The sequence below is a fragment of the Lycium ferocissimum genome, unplaced genomic scaffold (genome assembly GCF_029784015.1).
Source record: "Lycium ferocissimum isolate CSIRO_LF1 unplaced genomic scaffold, AGI_CSIRO_Lferr_CH_V1 ctg4467, whole genome shotgun sequence".
Lineage (NCBI taxonomy): Eukaryota > Viridiplantae > Streptophyta > Magnoliopsida > Solanales > Solanaceae > Lycium > Lycium ferocissimum.
In genome coordinates this window covers 6,597-25,479 of record NW_026725676.1, presented here as the reverse complement: position 1 = coordinate 25,479, position 18,883 = coordinate 6,597, and the positions used below count along the sequence as shown (strand labels likewise).

Here is an 18,883-nt window from a genome sequence, read left to right as displayed (position 1 = left end):
ACGGGGGCGGGCGATGCCGAAACCTTAATAGGGCGAGGCTTGCCCTGTCCTAACCCGCCCTAACCTACCCGATTGCCATCCCTATCCCTACGCTTATGTAAGTTACTTGTTTAATAACGTGAAGAAAGAAAAATACAGCTGTCCCACATTTTTAAGTAGTGATAAATTAAGGCTGTCGCAAATTTAAGTTCTAGTTTAAATTAAAGAAGAGAAAATACAGCTGTCCCATATTTTATTTTACCAAATTTAAGGCTGTCGCAATGTACAGTTGACGGACAGAAGCCGAGCTCCAATAATTTAAAAGGCAATTGGGAGTGAATAACCAGTAATATTTAGAACAAATATTACTCGGATATCCTTACATAAGTAACAAGCTAAATCCTACTACTCGTATAATATAACTAAGTAATTGGAAAATAAAGTATATTTAGCTTTAAACTTAGTACAAATTACCACAATTCTAAAAGGGAGTGACCTCTCTCATTTAAAAATTTATGGAAATTTGTAAGATGTTGGTTAATTGTGTAGATTATAATTTAGTTCTGCTGAATTTGTCACACACTAAACATATGATACATATTGTACATTTTGGCCAAACAGATCTCACAATTTTGTCATTTAGGTTAAAGTCATATTTGGCTCCGAAGCACGATTACCATGTAAACTTTGTCATGTCGTGCATCTAATACATTATTATTCTTCTTTTTCTTTTTTCTTTTTGCAATTAAAATTTACTTAAGGTGTCAATGCAATATATTTTCGTAAGCTTGTTAATTTGGAAGCCCGTAAGCCATTCTTCTTGACTTGTCGCATGCACGCTGCTAAAGAAGTACAATTGTCGTGCGTCAACCAAATCACCAAAACCACAGTTTGTTACCTAAATTATGTTATCTTATACAAAAATAAATTAAAGAAAGAGGCTTTTGTAAAAACTTAACCAGATATCTATCTTGTATATTATCCAAATTCATTCCGATCTTCATGACATAAAGAAAGATCGTTAATTAGAGCATATTCGTTTCTTCTTTGAAGAGCAAACCACTTACGTACAGCTAATTTCATTGGAAGAAGAGACTAAACAGTTAATTTAAATTCCGTTGACTTATAAACCATTATATTAATACAACTAATTTTGGCATACACAGCACTTCACAAAATATAGAAATAGGTCATATTCTATCCAAATTACAGAGATATGGCAAAGCCAGTAATAAGCTACACAACTTTCCTTGCTCTCTTCTTCTGTTTCCTCCTCATTGCTTCCAATGGTTCGTATTTCGTTCATTTCCTTTTTATTCGTGGATTTTCCATATATATCTTGGGTTTTGCTCCATTTTTTTTTAAAAAAGAAATCCAACCACATGGTTGCAGAGTTTATTGAAACAACAAACAAAATACAAAAGACATAGGGGGGACTACACATATACCCCGATATATGATTAAATTTTGGGAGAAATGAGAAAATCTCATTCTCATTACATTTGCTTACTGTATCAATTTCCAACAAAGTATCACTGGATCTAGTAAAAATTGCACTTTGATTTTAACTTTCTCCGGGGTCGAAGTTGGTATATATCTTTGCTCCATAGAAATGAAAAAAAAAAATCTTGGTATAGTATTTCTCCTTAGACAACGCAAATCCAAAATACTGGATCAGTGGTTCTACGAAAAAGAAATTATCATTTTATACATCCATGTGTTAGTGGCAGAGCCAGGATTTTAACTAAGGGATTCAAAATATGAAAAAGTAAACACACGAAGAAGCAAAAGAGGGTTCAACGTCGACTATATATACATAAAAGATAATTTTAACCATATAGAAACAGTGTAATTTTCCACCGAAGGGGGGTTCGGAACCCCTTGGCCCTTCCTCCCTCCGCCCCTGCATGTGTTCTTTCTTTGAGAAGAAAATTATGGTATATATATTTCATGAATTCCAATATATAATTTTAACAAAAATGATAAGTTTTTTTTTTTTTTTTTTTCTCTATGTAGAGATGCAAGTGGCTGAGGGAAAAGTTGGTATTTGCCCAGTTAAGAGCAGGTTATATAGCGGTCGTTGCGTTAGCAGTAGATGCAACAACGTGTGCCAAAGGTTAGAGAGGACACGCTATGGTCGTTGTGTTAGAAGTGCTTGCCGCTGCTACGTCGCTTGTATGAATGTCTAATATATATAATACTCCATGTTGTGATCTTGAATAAAGTCACTACCATTTCACTAGAATTGGAGTGATTGTGAGAAAGTATATATGGTACTACATACTCATTTGTGTTTGTATAATTGCATATTGTACGTTTTCTGCTTGGAAGTCATGTACTCAAGTTTTATTTGGTGACAACTCATGAGAAGTGAAGTAATCGAAATCGTTATAATTCTGATTGAGTTGACTGGAGATATTATGGTCAATGTGATAAAAATTTCTTTTTTCTTCATATAACAAGAAATATGACTAAATTAAAGTTATAAGTACTACATGTGAGGAATATATGTCATCTTGAACTTGGAACTAGGGGTGTACATGGACCGAGTTGGTTTGGGTTTTTTAAAGACCAAACCAAACCAATTGCATCGGGTTTTTAAATCTATAAACCAAACCAAACCAACAAAAGTCGGATTTTTCAGCCTTGGGTTTTCTCGAATTTTTCGGGTTACTGGGGTTTTTCGGATTTTTTCCGGTAAAGTCTTCATATAAAACATATAACTTGTACTTCAAATATTTATTTAGTCCTAGTAAGATAAGACTATCTAATTAAGATATCTACTAAGAAAATAACACAAAATGTGAGATGAGAGATGACATTGTACTAAAATATTCAACGAAAAAAATTAATGAAATTGCATAAAATAAAATGATCCTAATCTAAAAATACTAAGTCATGCTACATTAAATACGGCTAATTTATAAGGCATGTAGAAAATGATCATAATCTTAAAGTACTAAGTCATGCTAAAATAAGTACGGCTAATAAGAATTAATTACATGACTAGATATTAAAGAAAAAAATAGAATTAAGTTATGTATTTTCACATTCTAAACTAATATAAAACTAAAGAATAGATATCAACATTATTGTCATTCCAGTGTTAGATATGAATTACTTTTGTTAGCATTAGTATTGATTTGATTTTTATTGAGTTTTATTTGAGTTACTAATATCATTGGGCTATAAAACTTATTGGACTATTCAAAATTCTAATTTCAAGCTTGAAATAATATGTTAAAAGACAAAAAACTATGAAAAAGTTAAAGAAATATTTATAAATGACATTATAAATAAATATTTTTATGTATAAAATATGTTTGAAAATTTTATAAATGTAATGTCGGGTTAGTTTGATTCGGTTTGACTTTTTTTAGTTAAAATCAAAACAAACCAATAGTGTTCGGGTTTTTCTTTTTAAAACCAAACCAAGTCAAACCAAACCACTAGTCAAAAGTGCGGTTTGTCGGTTTGCTTTGTACACCTCCACTTGGAACTTGATTATAATTTTGTGCGAGATATATAATTAATTAATAGACATTCTAACCTTAATTTTTGACTTAATATAGTAAACTAAATAGTGTGGAGTAAACCTCAAATGCAAGTAAGTATTTACCCTTTTTGACTGTTCGCTACAGGTACAAAATGTGGTATAAATAATCTTCTTGATCCAAATTAATTTTAATGGAGCCTTTCTTAAGTGAAAGCGATTTGCAAAATTGCTAAGCCTAGCCGAGGGACTATTAAAGCTATGAAGGATTTTCAGAAGTGAATGCAACTGAATGGACATTTTCCTTTTTAGTTTGTCTAAAAAAGAATGACATCTTTTTATATTTTGAAATAATTTAACTTTATGAGATGATTTACAGCCACACAATTATTTAAGGCTTGTTTCGGACCACAAATTTTAAAAAAAAATCTTTCTTTCTTAAACTTCGTGTCAAGTTAAATGGTATCATATAAATTGGGACTAAAGGAGTAATGATGATGAAACTGATCAATGTTTGTAAATTAGTCTTCCTCTTTAGTTACTATAGAATAGTTTTATGATTCTAATGTTATTAGTAGATAAAGTTCAGTGATCATCCTTGATTTTTTTTTTTTTTTAATGTATTAGTCAAGATAAATCCATTTTTAATAAAAAATAAAAATGAAGAATATTCAAAAAGCGTACTCATCTATCAGGACCGGTAAGTATAGTATATGTATATTGACTCGTTGTCTATCGACAACATCTGATCTTAGGCCCGTTAATTGTGCATTTTCCTCCCAAAGAAAATTAGTAAATGAAGGTCATTTTTAGTTTTCGGAATAAGTTAACATATAGACTTCTTTTTCTTCTTGAAATAAAATTTATATAATTAAAAAAATACGTAAAATACTCTTCAAATAAAAAATACTGTACTACTTTCGGACAAACTTTTTAAATTGGGTATGCACATATTACCGGCATAGTGAAGGAAATTTCCGCTGACCCAAGTGAAATCACTGGACCAAAAAGGGATTTTTTTAAGTTTCAAAAGTATAGTAGAGAAACCCCATTTGGTTAAAATTTAACAATTTGTAGTTTAAAGGTAACCTTTTTTTTTTTCCTTACTTCATCCTCTACTTACAAATGACCTAACTTTATGTCTTCTTTGATAGTATTATGAGATGTTTTTTGAGTTACTTAATTTGAAAATAAAAAGGCTGAATCTTGGTACTCAAAACTATCTCCTTTTTTATTCTCTTGCTAATTTTTGCGGCAAAAAATAAGTTTGAAACTTTTTGCTTTGTTGGGTTTTTGTTTTGACCCTTTGGCATTTTATGAAATGCTATGGTGTACGAGTGACTCTGGAATAAGACCTTGCAACTGATTATTGCCTAAATCAATCCAGGATTATGTTTTGGTTTGAATTCCTCAATTTTGCCAATGGAATTAATGGCTTTTCCTAAGTCTGAATAATTTAGTGATTTAAGGGAGAATATATAGGATGGAACATATCGTCTCATTCATGTAGTTCGATAAAAATATGAGAAACTGTAGTTTGTAGTTCGATAATATGAGAAAGAATACTCGACCAGTTAACAAGTTGATTAAATGATCTAAGGATTCAATTTGTGTCTAATTTCTATTTATCAGCCGAATAGGCCCTAGGAGATAGTTAACTAATATTTAGGCTGAATTTAATTGTAGAGAAAAAATCAAGAAATCTTTGCTTTGTTCCTCTATTCAGTAATCTTGATGAGGTATATATATCACAAAGTAAGCAAAGAAAAATTTACTACTGGTGCTTTGGATTAAACAATTCCAGGAAGGTCACCTAGTCATTTTCAATCAATTTTAGAGTTGTCAATTGCATATACACATTTTCTGGTGAATTCAAATGAATGCAGTGTTTACCCTAAAAAAGAGAACAGTTGAAATTGCATTCGCAAGATTTAGTTATCCGGTACCTTGAGAACAATTTGGATAAGTGTCAGCTTTTAGAGCAGAGAGCGGTAACTTATGGTTTGCTATGCGCGGTAAGAATGTGATGGGTTCCGGATCTTGGAATCAATTTGTGTGGTTGCTGATATATTCTGAAATGGTGCGTTCATTGTGAGTCATTATGGTTTGAATGGAAATGGTTAGATCGAGTTTGTAACTCCAAAGGAACTTATGGGTTCCAAGTAAATCAGTTTAATGGATGTGATAAGGAACACCTGATTTTTGAGGTTTGTTATTAGTAGCCCTTGGGAACGCCTGATTTTTGAGGTTTGTTATTAGTAGTAGTCTCACCAGAGTCAGCCTTTCGGTTAGTACAATGGGTTGTAATGATAATGGTTGTGCTTCGAAGAGATTCTAGGATTGTGATAAGGCTCCGTTCTGATCACTGGATGTTGGCAAATCTTGCTCTACGCGGTACTAGATGGTATGTAACTAGGTAAGTGAGTTGAAGAGTTAAGAAGACTTAAGACTGACCAAGTTGGCTATGAGAAAGATAAGTTTCGATGAAATAGCTTAGAGTTTTCTAGAGGATTTAGGATTCTCTTTTGGGAAGAGTAAGTCCTGGTTTCGGTTTGTATTGTGTATTTCTAAGAAATTGTGATTGAAGGAACGACTTGAAAAAAAAAAAAAAGGTGAAACAAAAGGATTAGCTAGCTCAGAATATCTTACCAGTTCGAAATGTTTATGTTTAGTTATGTCTAAAGAGTCGTGCTATTTTTTTTATCTATGTGAGATTCGTTGTGTGTTTTAGAGGCATGGTAATTGGGTCTTTTGGCTGAGTGCGTAGTTTGGGTTTGCATCATGTTGAAAGAGCTTCCTGTTGGTTGTGATATGATTTGCTTGGTTACCGTAAGCTTGTCCTGCTCTCGTTCTTCGCTCGAGGACGAGCGATTGTTTAATTGGTATCTGATGTAACGATCCGTTTTGTCGTTACCGTGATTATTCCGTTTTTTCCCTCGTTGACCCGTTCCTGAGTCTCGTTAGAACTATTTTGACCCGGAAAGATAGTTGGCATGACTTCCTAGGTATCATTGTGGGCTTTAGAATGTTTTCTAGAAAAATTGGGCTTTAAGTGAAAATGAGTTGGCTCAAAGTTGACTTTTGAGTAAACGGACATTTTTTGAAAATTCGTTGATTCCGAGAGGTCCGAATGGTCATTTAGAACTTGTGTGCATATTCATTTCGGTTCCCAATGCACTCGGGTGCATTTTGAGACCTGGGTTAGAAAGTTAGTTTAAAGGTATCAGGGGTTGACTCGGTCAAGGAGACCTCTGATGGGAATTCCGAGGCTACAAGTACGTTCATAGCACATTTTTATGTATATCTGCATATTTGGTTTGTGTCCAGGAGGTTCCGGGATGGTTAATTTCAAGTTTGGAAGACACCAGAAAAATCTGGTGTCTGGTGATCGCTTTGGCTCCAAAGCGCGCGCGAAAGCGCGGCGGAACAGCTGGAGCGCTGGCCGAACTGCTGGAGCGGTCACGCAGCAGCACTGGCAGAACCGCCGGAGTGGTCGCGCGGCAGTGCTGGTCGAACAACTGGAGCGGCCGACGGGCCAAATTTTCTATTTAAAAACTTTATAAAACTCTTATTTCCTCCCATAACTTCTATTATATTTTCTTACCACCTTGGAGGCGACTTGAGGGGTTTATGGTCAGATTTCTCTTGGAAGTAAGTTCCCTAATCCTAATCTCTTCCATTTTCTTTCCTAAGTAAGAATCCATGCTAGAAATTCCTAGAAGCTTAAGATTAAAGAGGGTTTATGGGGTTTTTCATAAAAGGTTTTTAAAAACGATTTGGATTCCAAAGTAATGGTTAAATGTTGTTGTTCATGCTAGATAATGTCATATTTAGGCTTGTTAATCATTAATCTTCGATTCTAGAGTTGATTTTCATGAATTAAAGTTAGGGTTCTTAGACCCAAATTTGGGGGTTTTCATATTAATGATGATTTTAAGGATTAATTGAGTATTCCTATGATTAAAGTAATGGGTTTTGACCTTTTGGTATTGAATTTAGTATTTTGGTCATAAAATTCCCGTTTTGCCCGTGAGACCCATTTTTCCTAAATTAAGGGTTGGAATTTGACCCGAATAGAAGGTAGCCAATATGGGTATCATTATTCATGGTTTCTTACATAGAATTCATATGTGACAGATTTTGATTACTTGTAGACACTTCGAAAGACACGGCAACGTGTGGGTTCGTGGCAACTGTTCGACTGCCAAGTAGGTTATGGCTTCCCTTTCGATAGACTCCGGTTAGTTTCATATATTCGTGTAGTAGAAGGAACGGAGAATGCATGTGTAGGAATTAGAGATTTAGGATGGAACCTTAGGATGGTATTGTTGTGTGATTTGTGTGTTCGGGCTTGTGGCCTGTAGACTCCTTAGGTTGTTTGGTGTGGTTTCTTGAATATTGGTGGATTTTATGTGACTTGGGAGTAGTGGATGGTACATAATTTATCTGTGTCTCACGATGGCAAATTCCGTAATATGTGGTTAATTGTGTTATACCATTAATAGTGAATCTAGTTGATAAATGGAAGATAAAATGCACCAACGATTGTGACTGAGTCCTAGATTGGGTTGTGACGAATGATTGTGAATGTAGGGTGAGATTATTTGTTCTAAGCTAATAGGCTGACTTAGGGAAGTGGTAATAATGTACATCGATTCGATTATCTTGTTATGTGTTTGGGACTAGTCACCCCATTGTGTTGTGATTTGATTTTTCTATTGTGCCAGCTTGATGCCATGAGTTATTGATAAATATTGGATTCTGTTATCGTCTTGATTACGATATTGTTGGCATACACACTGTTGGTATTTGTGACTCGGATATATTGTTGGCATACCCACTGTTGGTATTTGTGATTCGGATATATTGTATTACCCACTGTTGGTATTTGTGATTCGGATATATTGTTGGCATACCCACTGTTGGTATTTGTGATTCGGATATATTGTTGGCATACTCACTGTTGGTATTTGTGATTCGGATATATTGTTAGCATACCCATTGTTGGTATTTGTGATTCAGATATATTGTTGGCATACCCACTGTTGGTATTTGTGATTCGGATATATTGTTGGCATACCCGATAGTTGGTACTTGTGATATTGAGCATGATTATTGATGTGATTCATGCATTGCACGCACTCTCATTTTCATGATACACTGTTGAGATATTGATGACATTTGATGAAACACTTGATGAGCTGGGCTCAGTTTTACTTCAGTGACGTGAGAGTCCGATGTTCATCCCGAAATCGTTGATTGAGTGAAATTGATATTTGAGAAAACTCTTTTACTTGAGTGACGTGAGAGTCCGATGTTCATCCCGGAGTCGTTGATTCCATGGCCGATATCCGATGTTAGTTCCGAAATCGTTGATAGTGTATAGACTCCACGGGTCCCCTAGAGTGGTGCCGGTGAGAATCCCCCGTGGGCAAAGATCCGAGGTCCCGTTTGTCTGTTGGGCAAAAATTCGGGATGGGTGACACTTAGATTTCGCGAGTCACACTGGGTTGTGCTACCAAGACGTCTATATTTTCGTCCAAAGTACATGTGTACACAACATTTGCATGGCATTACATTGCATTCATACACTATTGCATTGCATTGGATTCATACACTATTGCATTGCATTGCACTATGATTTGATTTTGAGATGTTGGTGTTGTACTTGTGGTGTTGGATTCGAACTTGATATATTCAGACTTGGCACATTTGGGATTAGATGCTTTACTTAGGCAGTGATGTGTACTTAGATCTGGATTTATTGATTGAATTTGTTGAAGTATCCCATAGACCGTCCGTAAGATTAGTTATATGTTGGTCTCTATGTGATGTAGAATAACGGGTGTCTTAATGATGAGTTGACTACTAGACTAAAACGAACGAAAATTTCCGTTTAATGATATGATGTATAGTTTGCGAGATTGTTACTCTAGATTTCCAAAGACATTCGGATGAAGAGAGAAAGTTATTAAGGAAAGGTGAGTTAATTATTAAAAGGTATAATGTCCTAATGACATAGTGTGTGGTAGATAGAACAAGTGTTAAGGTTGTTATCATGTTTATACCGTGAATTCTTGGGGCCCACGGACCGTATGTCCACCGATCCAGCCAAGAATAACATATTCTAACCATATGGTCCAACATACGGCCTATGATACCGTATATTTCAATCGACGCGTGTATTTTATATAAGGGACCATTTTTCATTGCATTTCATCTCATACCTCCACCATTCAAGAAACCTGAGAGAGTTCCAGACATTTCATCCATGAGAAAACAATAGAAATCAAGGATCAACAACAAGAAATCAAGAGAATGTGAAGGAAACCCATTAGAAATCCACATCAAGAAATCCGTGAGCCACTATTCTAAGCTTATTCCTCCTCCTACCTCATTTTATAAGTTAAGACTCATGAATTGTAGAAGAGTATGTGAAATGGGTCGAGGTTGAGTCTTAGAATGAATATGTTGATGTAATACGTTATAAATCATTAGTCGCTCTTGTACTAGTCTTTAGTCATAAATTATGGAGAATTGGGATGAAATTGTGAAAAGCCAAACGTCGATTTTTGGAAGTCGAATCGAGTCCGTAAACATTAAAACGGTTGTAATCTTATCGAATCTTGAGTTTATTGAATATATTATAATGTTCCATGAATCGTTATTCCTAAGTATCTCTTGGTTTAAATGATTCGTCCTTATTAACGGATTGTTAATTGAAGCCATAGAGAGTTCGCTACACACTCACCTTATGTTTGTTCCTTCAAGGCGAGGAAAGGTAGGTCCCCGCGCGACCCCGAATACGGTCGTGACATCCCAAAAGTACTACTCTAACTGCATGAACTAGAGTATGAAAGAAGTGAACTAAATCTTGAATGTTTTGGTGGTCAACTGTTTATATGTGTGGAGCCCTCAAACATATAAAGGCGACCCCACTAAACACGGCTTCATAGATTCCTTAAGACACTTGAACCTAGTACTCTAATACCAAGCTTTGTCACCCCCGAACCATGGCCTAGGCGTAACACGACAGCTCCATTGGTGCCATTGATTATTCGCATATATATATATATATATATATATATATATATACGTATGTAGTCATGATTGAGTGAACCCATAGGTTGGAGGCTCGTAATCATGTGTGGGTACATGGATATCAAATATATATATATATATATATATATATATATATATATATATATATATATATATTATTATTTTGGAAATAAAACTAACATTTCTATGATTATGATCTACTAAAAAGTCTAGCTAAAATATATTAAATGTGGAAATACTAGTTAAGTCTAAAACATCTAAAATCAATGCCAACAAGGCTAACACATCAAGGTTTGCTAATATATGACTAACTAGACTATGTCTATGAAGCCTCTAAAGAATACCTTATCGAAAGTTTAGAATATATTATAATGTTCGCTATTATTCCCAAGTAAAATTCGTCCTTGAAAGACTAAAGAGAGTTCGCCTACCGAAGGGGATAACCCCGCGCGACCCCCGAATACGGTCGGAGGAACTCTAACCGGGAGTCAAATCCAAGTTTATATGTGTGGAGCCCTCAAACATATAAAGGCGACCCCACTAAACACGGCTTCATAGATTCCTTAAGGCACTTGAACCTAGTGCTCTAATACCTTTGTCAAATTTCCCGAACCAGCTAGTTGGATCGTCAACCTATGAGCGATGCAACCCCCAAGAAATAAAAAAGGACATCAAAAATATATTAAATGACATTTGAATTGTAACACATCAAGGTAATATAAAGAAGATGGAAGAAGGAAAGACTAAAAGCCGAAATCGAAATTGATAACCGTATTGTCAACCGAACTAAAAAAGGACATCAAGACATTTGGAGGTAAGGAACTAAAACTCGGATAACTATAAACCGAACTAAAATGTGCTCTCCCTCGTTCCGAATGAAAAACCACTTGTATAACTGTAAATATAAACTGTGGCCTAGGGCCCAAAAATACGGATACAGGTGATCAACATTTCGCAATTTATGATACTTAGATTGAGCTATAACTGATAGCATGATAGCGGTTTCTGATTATGGAACTTTAGCCAATAACTGATTATACACTAACTGAGACTCATGTGATGTCAATACACAAGTCTATAATGATTATAGATTACGTACTGAGTTCATGATATTCAAAACGATAATTATGAACGAATTATGAAACTACATCCTTAGAAGATAGCAGTTCTACAACTATTCAAGAAACTAGGGCCAAACTGTATTCTGAGTCAAATCACTGATAAGCATGAAGAATGAGGCGTAGGGAGAATCATAAACATTCCCTAACGTAGATAGTTAGCTTCACATACCTGTATATGCTCCAAAATTTGCAAGAATGGTCTGAACTTTTAGAAGAATCCCAAAAGCCTAAGTCTTGAACCCTTTAGATGGATTTTCTTGAAAACCCTAGGTTAAGAACAATGAATCCTTGCTTAATGTTCACAAATATATGTTAGAATCCATTTGGAATAGGCTAGGATTGCTTACCTTAGTGTTCTTGGTGATGGAGAATGAGAGCAAGTCGTCCTAGGGCTTAGAGAATAAAAAGTGGGGAAATAAAACTATCCCCCGGTATTTATAGTTTCTGGCCGACACGGGTGAAGTACGAGCCGTACTTGTAGCCCGTACTTGGATGAAACGACGCGGGTGAAGTACGAGCACTAGGTACATCCCGTATTCTGAAGTACGGGCCGTACTTGCAGCCTGTACTTGGATGAAAAAATTCCAGTGAGTAACTAATTTTCCTGACGAAGTACGAGACAGAAGTTCGTCCCGTTCTTTGATATACATCTCGTACATCCAGCCCGTACTTGGGTGCCACTTTCTAGTGCTCTCTGATTTCTTCCCCTCAATGTATGCCTTCAATGTACGTCACTTCAAAGTACGGGCTGTATTTTTTGATGTAAGTCCGTACTTCATCCGTTCCAAGGGGTAATTTCAATTCTAACACTTTTGTCTTGGTTTCTAAGTCCCCAAATCCTGAACATAAGCTGGTTAGGGGTATGAGGTGTTACAATCCCATAACACAAAAGTACTCTTACCAAAATACCCTAAGATTTATTACTTCGCTACACGCTTCTCACAAAAGTCGTCCTTCATGTCCTTATTCTCAACTTCTCTTCTTTATTACACACGGTCACTATCCCTTTGCCAAATCTGATGTTCCTTACTAAATGTACACTCGTCCTAGCATATCGACATCTAATACACCGTCACTGTTGAAACGTTGGCCTGCCATTGGTACACCCGTGTCACGCAAACCATCATAAAACCTTGATGATGTTGAAACTTTTCCCAAACCAATCATACCTCGAACAAATCATTCTAGATAAGGCATAAATACCCTTTTGCGAGTCCCGAGCAACCCAACGCTGTAATATGGAGATCAAGTGACCCTCTGTACCATCTCACCCATTTCTCAAGAAAACCCTCACAATAAACGAGTCTTAATGTAGCATCCCCTTTGGGAGGATACCACTTACGAAACAAAAGCTAATTTCACACTTACAACGTTTAGAAGAAATTTATGCCAAAATATATTCACAAAAATATTTAATAGCGGAAATAGGCCCATGCAAAAAAGGGTTGAAAGTGTGATATTTTTTTTCCATTATACCCTCCAAAAAAATTCTTAGATGAAATACAATTTTAGAGAATCAATTTAAAATGGTAACGCCCTCCTCAAATAGTCAACACATTTAAGAAACTTCATTTTGAAATTATATTTTCAAATCAACACCACTGCAGGTCCATAAGATACCCGAAACTCAAACTTGCGATTATCACAGAAAACTAGTATCTTCCTTTGTACATAATTACAAGGCAAAATGTAAACCCAGTACATGGAATGACTTGGGTTAAAAGCACACCTAAAAACAGCAAAACAAGTCACCAAGTTCAAGTTACAAGCATATGGTCTTGTGTCCAACAAGCCTCCAAAATTTTATACATAAGTGTGACGTATGGATCATGCACAAGTCCCCAAAATTTTACAAGACCTAGATGCATATGCAAATGTGATCTTCACTAAGGCTCCCAAAAAGTCTACTCCAAATGGCCATCTTCAAATCTCCTCCCAAACATTACCTACGATAGAAAACAACTATCGCTAAGCATAAAGCTTAGTGGCGTATAAACTTTGGGCTTGGAGCCATTAGATTCTCCAATTCCCTTATCCGTCATAGGTAGCTCAACAAGATAATAATAAATCAAGTAAACAAGTATATCAAAGTATCAAATATCAAAACCTTGAAGAGTTTCCAAATGTCGAAATCAATATTCGAAGGCTTAAGTGTCAAGAAAACTTATAATTCAATTCAAGAGAGTTTGTTAAATAACAAATTTCACCCAATATGTACATCATGCCATCATACCAAGCACAATCAATATCAAGATGGACCGAAGCCCCAAATCAAGAAAGGTCGTCATCCAATAATCAAGAGAATCAAGAGCCATGTTGAAAGTGGCTTTCCTCTCATACTCGAAAATGGAAGAAAGTCCATCATCAAGATGAAATGTAAATCCAAAGTCAAGATGGGCAAGATCCGAATCAAGAGGCATGCCGATATCGGTGACAAAGTCACCACAACAAGAAGGACAAAGTCCCAACAAGAATGCAAAATGATCAAGCAATTCGTACAAGTGGGCGATTTAGCGAGGCTATCAAAATATGCACGCAAAGAAACCCCATAATAAGAAGCCTCGGATGTTTCACTTCCCCTCTTATGATTATTAATATCAAACCACAATTCACATTAATAAATCATGTAGAACGTGTATGAATGATATGCATGTATCAATCTCAAGTGTAAATCATAGTCAAATCTCAATCGTGCTACATATAGACACATATCACAATATCAATATCGATTCAATAATATCAAGTGAAATCATAATCAAATCTCAATCCTGCCACACATGGACCCATATCACAATATCAATATCGAATCAACAATATCAAGTGAAATCAGATCAAGTCCCAACCACACACACAAGGCAACAAGCCAAACCACAATAAACGAGGCGACAAGCCCCCAAAGTCATCAACAATACCAACCTAAGAATATCTATCCCAACTTCGTAACTGAAGGCTTAACATGCTTTCTCCATCAATAACTAACTTCTACATATGCTTCGCTAACTTAAGTCTAACCGAAAGGTAAGCCGTAACCTACCTCACTGCCGAGCTGGAGCCACAAACAATCAGATCTAAGCCTTGCCCTTCCGAAGAGCCTCCGGATGCTCAAGGTCTAGCCATTATCGAGTTCTAAGTTAGAAACAATAAACAACGGTATCCATATTGCTATACATTCGTTTGAATCTAAATCAACTAAATAAAAGAGGGCAAATGGGCCCACAAAGGTAAAACAGGTACTTCAAAGGTGGAATAGGTAACCCAACATTCTAGAAGTTCAATTCTACTCCCCAATTTCTAAATTAGCTAAAGTATTGATCAATTTCATCATTTAAATCAAAAGCCATAATTTGGGTATAAACCCTAACTTTTTATCTTTCAATTCTTCAACTATAAGGGGAAAATTCAAACCTATTGCTTACTAATTCATCAAATTTGATACTTAGATTAGTCAAATCCATCAATTAATCTCATATTGGAAGACTAAATATCAAATAATAAAGTAAAGGTCAAAACCTATCCTCTTCCTTTAGTTCTCTAGATTTTCTACCATAGATTCAAGCTTAGAAAAGGTAAATGAAGGAATTCGTGGTTAGAGAAACTTATCCCAAGAAGAATCCACTTAGAACCTCTTCAATTCGCCTTAAAGACACATAGGAGCAATAAATGTGGAAGTGGGAAATGAAGGGTTTTACTTAATTTTAAATACAATCTGTTTCCACATTTTTTACTGCAACAGTAAGGGGTCCGCTACAGTGGAACTGCTCCCGTGACACGCACATCGCTATAGCGCATCCGCCCCAACTGATCTCCGTCCATTGGAGCGGATTCCCACGAATCCAAAAAACATGCACCAACGGACCAGACCTCGCCGAGGCGGGTCCGCTGCGGCACACGATTCGTCGCCTCAGCGAGACATCAGACACCAGCAGATTGTTGGTTTTTCATTAACTTTTTTCCAAAACCCGACAATCACCCGAGACCTCCCAGATGCAAACCAGACATGTAAACATACATAAAATACGTTACGGACTCACTCGTGATCTCAGAATTCCCAATGGAGGTCTATTTGACCTGGTCAACACCTAATGGCCCAAGACCAACTTTCCAACCAATAACCCAAAATGCTTCCGAGTATGTCGGTAACCAAACTGAACATCCCACCAAGTCATAATCGGCCATCCAGACCTCTCAGAATCGATGAATTTTTGAAAAATGTCCGTTTACCCAAAAGTCAACTATCGGTCAAACATTTTTCACTTTAAGGCTCTATTCAGGTTCTTTGTTGGATTGCGTTAATGGTTTATTTTGCATTTGGGGACCATTATCTGTGCGACCTGCTGTAATTTTCAATCCCAGTACAAGACAAGTAATATTACTTCGAGACCTAAATAAGGATTATGTTTTCCCTAACTATTCATTAGATTTTGAATCTGAAAAAAAGAAGTACAAAGTGTTTTTGTCAGCAGAGCATGTTCGAGCAAAAAATGGGTTTTGTCTTTAGGCATAGACGAATCATGGAGAGAGACTCAAAGCTATTGCATGCCCGGTGTTTGCATTAATGGGGTTATATATCGGTTTATTTGCTCTTGTAAGGGTAACACACCTGTTATAGCTGCATTTGATATCAAATCCGAAAAGTTCAACGTTTTTGTGTTTTGGAGTGCATCTCATCACAGTATAGGTGATTATAAGCTTATAGAGTTGAAGGGTAAATTAGCCGTCATCGATCGTGAAAAATGGTTAAGTGGATATATCTGATAGAAAACATAGTCCATGAATCACAAGTAAATCGATAGACAACGAATAAGATAATGGTAGAAACACTAACCTTTGAACCATTGAAGATGACTTTGTTGTAATCAAGTAAGTTGATGATCTTTTGTGCCTTAACCACGCTCTTGTTTATATTCTTCTCTTAGATGGGCAGAGAGAAAAGTTACGTTGAAAGGCATAGGGACCACAACACTATAAATAAGGAAAGGCAACTCTTCGGAGATGACTTTTCACAATAGGTACCTTTTCAGATATAGGCCATCAATATATCTGAAAAATGTATTGGGTTTCTCATATATGAAGCCCATACGTTATTACCTGATATTTCTATAGCCCAAATAAATTAACACTTTATTAGATCAATGTGGCGAACTCCTTTAATTGAGAATAGACATATATACTATTATTCTTAAATATGTGAGTCCATAAAATATGAATATACTAACAATCTCCCACTTGGACCACATATATTTTTGAGCAATCATATACATAAATGAAGCTTTAGTGTGCACAAAATTATACCACTTTTGATGGAAATGTAGTCCCGGAATCACAAGTAAATTGATAGACGACGAAGAACAATTGTAGAAACACTAACCTTTTAATCCATTAGAGACGACTTTGCAGTGAGTCAAGTCTTCATATGTAAGTTGATGATCTTCAGAGCTTTCACACGTTAATGTTTCTTAGTTCTTTCTTTGATGGGGGGAAGAAGAAAGTAACGTGTGCGGCACACGGACCACAATCAGATTAAATTGAACGCACGCAACTCTTTAGAGACAACTCTTAGAAGAGGTGCCTCTTCAGTTAGAAAGACCCATCAATAATAATAACTGGAAGAGTTAAAAGAATAGGTTTCTACACTTATAATTCCATACTATATAAATAAATATTTCTATAGCCCGTATAAATTTAATACTTTATTAGATCATGAATTGGGCTTCTTTAATTGATAGCAGATCTATGTACAATTATATTAAATATGTGAGTCCACTAAATAGAAAGTTTCCAACAATCTCCCATTTGGACCACATATGTTTCTGAATAACTGTACATAGCTAAAACTTTACAAAGGCACTAGAATTCGCTATCTCAATCGAAATATCTCCAAACAATCTGGTCCATCAATTATATTAATATAGGATCAAGAGGTTTTCACAACATATATTCGTCACTAAACCCATTAACGGTCACGATATTAGCAAAATCAAAGACATAGATCAAGTATGGATGCATAGCATGGAAATTGCATGTAAAATTGATCTCAGTCATGCCTATTTACAACTGGTCCTCCTTTATGACTATAAATAGTCCAAAATGACTTTTTTACACTTTATGCAAAATCGAAGTAGAAATTCAATAACTTTATTTTCAGAGTTTCCAATAAACATACAAAAGTCATGAATTTCATAAAACTTTAATCTGTACAGAGAATATCCTTAAACATGTCAAAAGCATAGATAAAACAACTAACTCCCACTGAAGTGGCTCATCATAGAGTCCAGCGACATCCATATAAGCTACTGGCTCATTTAAAAAAAAAAAAAAACTTCAGGTTGCAAACTTTCATGAGCGGATCCGCAATAATGGAGTTTGTACTAATATGCTCTATTGACATATGAAGACTATGAAATATTTTCTTTACAATCAGAAATTTAATGTCTACATCTTTAATTTCGACGAATTTCAGACACACACACACACACACACACACATGAATATATACAACACAACGGGGTTTCTAGCTCCAATCACACAACAGGGCCCAATCTAAGACAATATTCAACCCAACTATGCAGAACTGAATATGCAGAAATGATGACCAAACTACATCCATTGCATAACATAGAAATCAAATTACAAAAATTGTAATTTATTTCAAATTGGACAATCAATACAATACTTTAAAAATAATATCCTTATGTCACGACCCAATTTAGCTAAGTCGTGCGGGCAATTACATTTTCCACCTCGGCAAGAGAACCCTCAACCCAATGATAGTAAAAAAAATATAGATAAATAATTCAATAAGCGGAAGAGAATAAATCATGTAAGTCAGACGATAATAATATAGAAACCGAGCGGAAATAAGGAAATACTCCCCAGAGTCTGGTCTAATCCATGCAAGAGCATCTAACTAGAAATATACAAGTCTAGAATATCCATAATACATCAAGTATGATTATATCTCAGAATGGAAAATAAGACATAAATGAAGAAGAATCTTCAAGGCGGCGGACGTCTCATTCTCACCCTATAGACTCTAAGCAAATCTCGGAGCGACTATCAGCCACGAGAAACAGAAGTAGATCCAACTTGGAATTCTGTATTCATAAAAGAATGAAGCATGTACAGGTCAGTAGAAAACCACAGTACTGGTAGGTATCATAGGCCGACTAAGTTTAGCTAACATAATCCAGAAAATAAAGTAAGATAAACAGGTAATCAATAAGTATAA

General features: G+C 35.6%; 1 long non-coding RNA gene and 1 pseudogene across 1 annotated transcript; both read left to right on the top strand.

Moving 5' to 3' along the window:
• The first annotated feature begins 1,132 nt into the window (after nucleotides 1-1,132).
• Nucleotides 1,133-2,393, top strand: LOC132044413 (uncharacterized). Its single transcript, XR_009412180.1, has 2 exons — nucleotides 1,133-1,268; nucleotides 1,996-2,393. It is a non-coding gene; the product is annotated as an uncharacterized LOC132044413 (long non-coding RNA).
• Nucleotides 2,394-5,784: 3,391 nt separating this feature from the next.
• On the top strand, nucleotides 5,785-16,410 carry LOC132044414 (F-box protein At5g65850-like; annotated as a pseudogene).
• The last annotated feature ends 2,473 nt before the right edge of the window (nucleotides 16,411-18,883 follow it).